Source organism: Hyperoodon ampullatus (assembly GCF_949752795.1).
Source record: "Hyperoodon ampullatus genome assembly, chromosome: 2".
NCBI classification, from domain to species: domain Eukaryota; kingdom Metazoa; phylum Chordata; class Mammalia; order Artiodactyla; family Ziphiidae; genus Hyperoodon; species Hyperoodon ampullatus.
In genome coordinates this window covers 160,135,512-160,143,465 of record NC_136915.1, presented here as the reverse complement: position 1 = coordinate 160,143,465, position 7,954 = coordinate 160,135,512, and the positions used below count along the sequence as shown (strand labels likewise).

The 7,954-nt window shown below is 35.9% G+C and overlaps 1 pseudogene across 1 annotated transcript; it reads left to right on the top strand.

Annotated features, from left to right (window-relative positions):
• Positions 1 to 1,317: 1,317 nt before the first annotated feature.
• LOC307048159 (antizyme inhibitor 1-like) lies at positions 1,318 to 2,913 on the top strand (annotated as a pseudogene). Its single transcript has 2 exons — positions 1,318 to 2,518; positions 2,771 to 2,913. The product of its transcript is annotated as an antizyme inhibitor 1-like (transcript).
• The last annotated feature ends 5,041 nt before the right edge of the window (positions 2,914 to 7,954 follow it).

Below are 7,954 nucleotides of genomic sequence, written 5' to 3'. Positions count from 1 at the left end.
TCGAAGAGCAGAAGTTTTTATTTTTGATGAATATCAGTTTATTTTTTAATGGTTCATGCTTTTTTGTATCCTCTCCTAGAAATCTTTGCCTATCCCAAGGTCACAAAAATTTTCTCCTCTATCTTTTCCTCTAGAAGTTTCATAGTTTTAGCTCTTGCATTTAAGTGTATGAGCCATATCAAGTTAGTTTTTGATATATATGATGTGAGGGAAGGGTTGAGGTTCATTCTTTTCTGTATGAATATCCAGCTGTTTCAGTAGCACTTGTTGAAACAACTCTCTTTTCCCCACTGTATTCCCTTGACACTTCTGTCATTAGTGATAACTGACCCATGTAAGTATGGATCTATTTCTGGACCCTCAATTCAATTCTGTTGGTTTATATGATTATCCTTATACCCAAACCACAGTCTTGATTACTGTAGCTTTACAGTGAGTCTTGAAATCCCTTACTTTAAGTTTTCCAACCTAATTCTTTTTCAAAATTGTCTTGGATATTTTAAGTTCTCTGAAGTTACATATCAATTTTAGAGTCAACTTGTCAAGTTCTGCAAGAGAGCCTGCTGGCATTTTCATCAGAATCCCAATCTGGATCTACATATCAATTTAAGGAGAATTAACATCTTAAAAATAGTCAGTATTTTTAAGATGTTAATTCCAATCTATGAATATCGGATATCTTTCCAATTATTTAGTTCTACTTTAATTTACTCAAAAATGTTTTGTATTCCCCACACTCTGTGGCTCTTCACTCGGTTGCAGTGTTTCGTTTTTTCGCCTTCTCTGCCTTTTCTCATCCTTTCTCGCTCTCTGCTCTGCGGTGTGACGAGGCTGAATCCTCTCCGCGCCCAGCCCTCGCCTTTCTTCTTCTGCCCGCGCTGTTGTTCTGTTTCTCTCCTTCGGCCGCCGCCGCCACTGCTGCATAGCTGGCGTCGGTGCCGCGCTTTTCCCCCAACGTCGTCCCCGCAGCCTATGGCCCAGGCCGCCTTGGGTATTTCTGCTCAAGGTAACCACACCCCTCTTTTAAAATTCCGCCTAAAAAGAGAAGACGCTTTACCCGACTCTTTGGGCCGTTATCTCACGACGAACTTTCTGACCAAGTATACAACTACCCCGAGGGCCTAGGAGAAGTGCTGTATAGAGAGCAGTTTGACTTCAACGCGGAGCCACCTTGGGAACCTAGATGATGATGGGGGGGGTTCCATCTCCTAACTTGTCCATTTTGCTGCATATTCTGAGGACCCAGCTGTAAGGCTTGGTGGCCTGTCTCTTGTTTTTCCTGGTTTATGACTTTCGGCTTTGTGGAATACGGCTGAGATGAAAGGATTTATTGACAATGCAAACTACTCCGTTGGCCCGTTGGATGAAGAAACAAACCTTGGAAATGTTGTTGATAACTATGTTTATGAACATACCCTGACAGGGAAAAATGCATTTTTTGTGGGAGATCTTGGAAAGATTGTGAAGAAACACAGTCAGTGGCAGAACATAGTGGCTCAGATAAAGCCATTCTACATGGTAAAGTGCAACTCCACTCCAGCTGTCTTTGAGATTTTGGCAGCTCTTGGAACTGGATTTGCTTGTTCCAGTAAAACTGAAATGGCTTTAGTGCAAGAATTGGGTGTATCTCCAGAAAACGTCATTTACATAAGTCCTTGCAAGCATCTCAGATAAAGTATGCAGCAGAAGTTGGAGTGAATATCATGACATGTGACAATGAAGTCAAATTGAAGAAAATTGCACATGATCACCCAAATGCCAAGGTCTTACTACATATCGCAACAGAAGATAATATTGGAGGTGAAGAGGGTAACAAAGTTTGGCACTACCCTGAAGATGCCTGCCCTGTAGGCATCTTTTGGAATGTGATAAGGAACTTGATGTCCAAATTATTGGGGTTAAATTTGATGTTTCAAGTGCTTGCAAAGAATCTCAAGTATATGTACATGCTCTATCTGATGCTCGATGTGTATTTGATGTGGCTGGAGAATTTGGCTTCACAATGAACATGTTAGACATTGGTGGAGGCTTCACAGGAAACGAATTTCGATTGGAAGAGGCTAATCATGTTATCAGCCCTTTGTTGGATGTCTACTTTCCTGAAGGATCTGACATTAAGATAATTTCTGAACCCGGAAGCTACTCTGTGTCTTCTGCATTTACACTTGCAGTTAATATCATTGCAAAGACAGTTGTTGAAAATAAGTTTTCCTCTGGAGTAGGAAAAAACGTAAGTGATGAACCAGCCTTCGTGTATTATATGAATGATGGGGTTTATGGTTCTTTTGCAAGTAAACTGTCTGAGGACTTAAATACCATTCCAGAGGTTCACAAGAAATACAAGGAAGATGAGCCTCTGTTTACAAGCAGCCTTTGGGGTCCATCCTGTGACGAGCTTGATCAAATTGTGGAAAACTGTCTTCTTCCTGAGCTGAATGTGGGAGATTGGCTTATCTTTGATAACATGGGAGCAGATTCTTTCACGAACCATCTGCTTTTAATGATTTTCAGAGGCCAGCTATTTATTTATATTTTTAATTTTGAAAATTTTTTAGTTTTTTCATTTTTTTTTTTGCGGTACGCGGGCCTCGCACTGTTGTGGCCTCTCCCGTTGTGGAGCACAGGCTCCGGACGTGCAGGCTCAGCGGCCATGGCTCGCGGGCCCAGCTGCTCCGCGGCATGTGGGATCTTCCCGGACCAGGGCACGAACTCGCGTCCCCTGCATCGGCAGGTGGACTCTCAACCACTGTGCTACCAGGGAAGCCCCCAGCTATTTATTATATGATGTCATACAGTGATTGGTATGAGATGCAAGATTCTGGAATTACTTCAGACACAATGATGAAGAACTTCTTCTTTGTACCTTCTTGCATTCAGTTGAGCCAAGAAGACAGCTTTTCCACTGAAGCTTAAGCAGGCATTAATGCTTTTCTAGATCTGAAGTTGCAGGTTATGCTCGTCTGGTCTACATTCCAGTGTGGAAAAAATTTGAACAATCTTATTCAGTTAATTCTCTTGGAAACAAGAACTACTAGTAATTGCTATTTGGGACCAGACAAAATTAGCTCTCATCTATAATGCACTGGGGGTAATTGAGATGAAGATAATGTATCCACATTTAGACTTACCAGTTTGCTCTACCCCTTAAGCGTTTAAAATAAAATATGCAACAAAATGGATGACTTAGTGGAGATGGAAGCCCATTAATTGGGTTCCTCGTTAAACCGTTTACATACAAATACACAGTTTTTATACTAAGGATTTGTGTTAAAAAGTCTTGTAAAGTTAATGTCTTTCACCCAGATATATCAAATATCAGTGGAAGACCAGTGTGACTTCATTAGATATGTTTAGCGTATTTAGAATGTGTAAATTTGTGCTTTGAACTGTAGTTTAATAAATGTAAAATTGCATCCTAGTACTTGTTGTATTTGACCTCGTGTTACCCTTGTATGATTGCAGTAAAATTTTGTGTAGATTTTACTGTTTTTTCAGGCTAAAACTTTGGGAAAGGGGCTAGCTAGCAAAGGCAGTTTCGAAAGAGATGTGTATATGGACTGTTTAGAAGGTTATTTTCCTTTATAGCCCATTTAAGTTTAGTCTGGCTCAGTACATTTTTCAGTTATTTAATTAGTAATTTAGGTAAAATGTTTGGTAAATCATTGTGAAGTTGAGATTCATTATGGAGAGTTGATGTGCAGTAAGCATGATGTTTATTTAACAATTTTAACACCAAAAATGTTAATCCTGCATAAACCAATTGTAATAATTAATAGCTGTTTCTGTACAGATAGAATGCATAGAGTACCTTAGTAAATCTTTGAATCACATATCTTTTGGCTGAAGTGGAAGATTCTCTTAAGTACCTTGAATAAACTTTGGGGGAGGGAAATAAAATTGCAGAAAACTCTGCAGCGCACTAAATCTTAAAGAAGGGCTACATCTATATCCAGAAACCTGAGGCTCCTTTGCACAGAATATTATTTAAATTGAAAATTGTGAGGTGGGTTGTGGTGAAGCACACCTATTTTCAATTTCTCCATTGCAGTGATTTCAAACTTAGGGTTTGTTTTGTTTTAGCTATTCACTTAGCTTCTTGTTATTTCCTATTTGTTCAACTTAGTGTAGTTTTAATTCTTTTCATACTAAAATTTTATGGTGATTGGGGGAAGTGAGTTAGAGTCACTAACCTGACAGTTGTTGCCAGGAATTTGCGTTGTTCACTGCTAGTATATTTGTTATCCTAGATCTCAGAATCACAACAGTAATAAACAACAGGGGTCATTTTTTCCTAACTTACTCTGTGTTCAGATATGGAATTTCTGTCTACCAAGAGGAAATGTGACTTCACTTTGGTGCCAATGGACAGAAAATTCTACCTGTGCTAATAGGAGAAGTTTGGAATGCACTTAATAGCTGGTTTTTACACCTTGATTTCAAGGTGGAAGGAAATTGGTTATGAATCTCTAATGAATTTCAATCTCTTAAACCAGTAGGTGTTTAATATTTTTGATTTGATTAATTCCCATTTGAATTTTGTGGGCTCTATTAATTTTAAAAAAAGGACCCCAATCTATTGTTCTAACTACCCTTGGACTTTTCCAAGGTGTAATGTGGGGTTTTATGCAAAATTCCAAGCTACCATGCAACTTTTTTTAACTGTAATAAGGAGGAGAAATTGTTCCTAACCTTCTTTACTTGTTGTGCTTTTTGGTCCAGAAATGCCAAATCTTTTAAGAGATGGTACAACTTTAGTCATTGGCCTGACTGTACAACTTTGAGCTTCATGGCATGTCGATTTTGCCATATTTATAGGAGAGCTATTCTGTGTATAACAGCTCTGAGTTGCAAGTAAAACATGTGAATGATACGGTAACTTTAAGAAATATCTGCGTTGTATTTGAAGACTGTTTGCCATAAATCTGAAGTTTGAACTTATGTATTTCAATTTGGTAAGCTTAAAATACTGAATTAATGTAACAATCTTTTTTTTTTTAAAAAAAACAATATTGTAATCTCAGTTCAGAATTTAACTGAAACTATAAAACCCAAATGATTTCTATATAGTAAATTGAACTGTAAAGGTAACTTGTGTGTGATTCTGAATACACAGGTAAAATGTTTTTATTCCTCCTTAAAAAAATGTTTTTATTTTTCAGGTTTTGCACATATTTTGTTTAAATTCTCCCTGAATATTTCATGCTAATTGATGCTATTGCTAATGATCTTTTAAAACAATCATTTTTTCATTGATTTTTCTCTATTTTTATCCATTTTCTATGCTATTGGTTTTTGCTTTTATTTTTATTATTTCCTTTTTCTCCTTCTTAGTTTAGTTTTAATTTGCTCTTTTTCTAGCTCCTTAAGGTGAAAGTTTAGATAATTTATTTTATACCTTTATTCTTCTCTAATATAAGTGTTTAAAACTAGGAATTTCCCAATTAGCACTGTTTTAGTTGCATGCCGTATATTTATATATATGTTTGCATTGTCATTCATTTCAAGATATTTAAAAAATTGTTATGATTTTTATTTGGTCCATGGATTATTTTCAAGCATTTTGTTTGATTTTAATACATTTTGACATTTACCAATTAATTTTTTTATTGTTGATTTATTCATTTTTTTGGGGTCAGAGAACGTTATAAGTTCTCTGAGTACATGCTACTGAGTGGAGTGGAATGTTCTGTAAATGTCAGTTATTTCAAGTTGGTTCAAGTGTTGGTCAAGTCCTCTGTTATTTTTATTGAATTTTTTTAGTCTACTTATTTTGTCAATTAAGACAAATTGAGAAGTTTGTCAAATTTCTTAATTTCTCAAATTAAGACAATTGAGAAACATGTTGAAATTTCTACTTATAATTATGTGTTCATTTTTTCCTTTCAGTTCGTGTTTTGCTTCCTGTATTGTAAAACTCTGCTTTTAGGAATTGGGACTCTTATGTTTTCTTGAGAAAGTGACCCTTTTATCATTATGAAATGTGGCTCTTTATCCTTGGCTCTCTTCCTTGTGATATTGACATAGGCACTCCAGTTTTCTTTTTGTTATTATTTGCATCATATATCTTTTTAACATCATTTTAGTTTTAACTTATCTTTGATTTTATATTTAATGTTGCTTTCTTCTAGATGGCGTATGCTCTTGGGTTATGCTTTTTTTTTCTAGAAACTCTTATTTTTTCAAATTATTTATTTTATTTTATTTTTGGCCACGTTGGGTCTTCATTGCTGTGCACAGGATTTCTTTAGTTGCAGCAAGCAGGGCTGTTCGTTGTGGTATGTGGGCTTCTCATTGTGGTGGCTTCCCTTGTTGCAGAGCACGGGCTCTAGGTGCATGGGCTTCAGTAGTTGTGGCATGCGGGCTCAGTAGTTGTGGCACACAGGCTTAGTTGCTCCGCGGCATGTGGGATCTTCCTGGACCAGGGCTCGAACCTGTGTCCCCTGCAGGTGTATTCTTAACCACAGTGTCACCAGGGAAGTTCCGGGTTATGCTTTTTTATTTAGTCTGACAACCTCTGCCTTTTAATTGGACAATTTAGATCACTTGCATTTAATGTAATTATTTATATAGTTGGGTTTAAATCTACATTTTTCTCTTTGTTTTCTCTTTATATTTTCTTTACTCTGTTCTTTTTTCATATTTTCCTCTTTCTCTACCTTTTTTTAATTGAATATTTTGTGGTATTCTCTTTTCTCCCCACTATTGGCTTACTAGCTATACCCCTTGTGTGTATGTATATGTGTGTGTGAGTGTTTGCTCTAGGGTTTACAATATGCATCTTTAACTTAACATAGTCTACCTTTAAATAATATTATACTTCTTCATATATAATACAAGAACTTTAGAATAATATACTTCTGTGTTTCCTTTCCTGTCCTCCATGTTATTGTTGTCATATATTTACTTCAACATATATTATAAACTCCACAATACATTCTTGTTAGTTTTTAAAATAGTTATCTTAAAAATATGTGAAAAATGATTTTTACATTTTATCCTCATACTTATTATTTTCAACCTTCTTCATTCCTTTGGGTAGCTTCAAGTTTCTATCTGGTATTATTTTCCTTCTTCCTGAATAATTGGATTTACATTTCTTGGACTGAAGATCTCTGGCAACAAATTTTCTCAGCCTTTGTCTGAAAAATACTTATTTTCACTTCATCTTAAAATTTCATTTTGATATTTTCACTGGATTTAAAATTCTAGGCTGGCACTTTAAAAATGTCATTTTATTGTCATCTGGCTTGCATTGTTTCTGATAAGAAGTCTGCATAGGGACTTCCCTGGCAGTCCAGTGGTTAAGACTTCACCTTCCAATGCAGGGGTTGCGGGTTCAATCCCTGGTCGGGGAGCTAAGATCCCATGTGCCTCGTGGCCAAAAAACCAAAACATAAAACAGAAGCAATACTGTAACAAATTCAATAAAGACTTTAAAAATTGTCCACATCAAAAAAACTTTAAAAAAATAAAGAAGTCTGCATAAATCTTACCTTTGTTCCTCCATATGGCATTTTTTTTCTCTATGGCTTTTTGAAAAGATATTCTCCTTGTCACTGGTTTTGAGAGATAGATTATGACGGTTCTCTGGTGTGTTTAGACTGCTTTGACTATATGCTTAAACCATTTATTCAGTGTCTTTGATCTGTAGATTTATAATTTTTATAAAATTTGGAAAACATTCAGCCATTTATGTATTCAAATTTGTTTTTATTCTTCCCCTCATCCTTTCTGGAGCTCTAACTACACATATGTTAGACAGTGTGATATTGTCCTACTGGTTACTGAGGTATGGGTATTTTGTTTTGTCTTATTTTTCTCTTCTTTTTGTACTTCATTAGGATAGTTTCAACTGTTATGTTTTCAAGTCCATTGATATTTTCTTTTGCAGTATTTAATCTGCCCTTAATGCCATTCAGTGAACTTTTCATTTCAAATAATGCATTTTAATCTC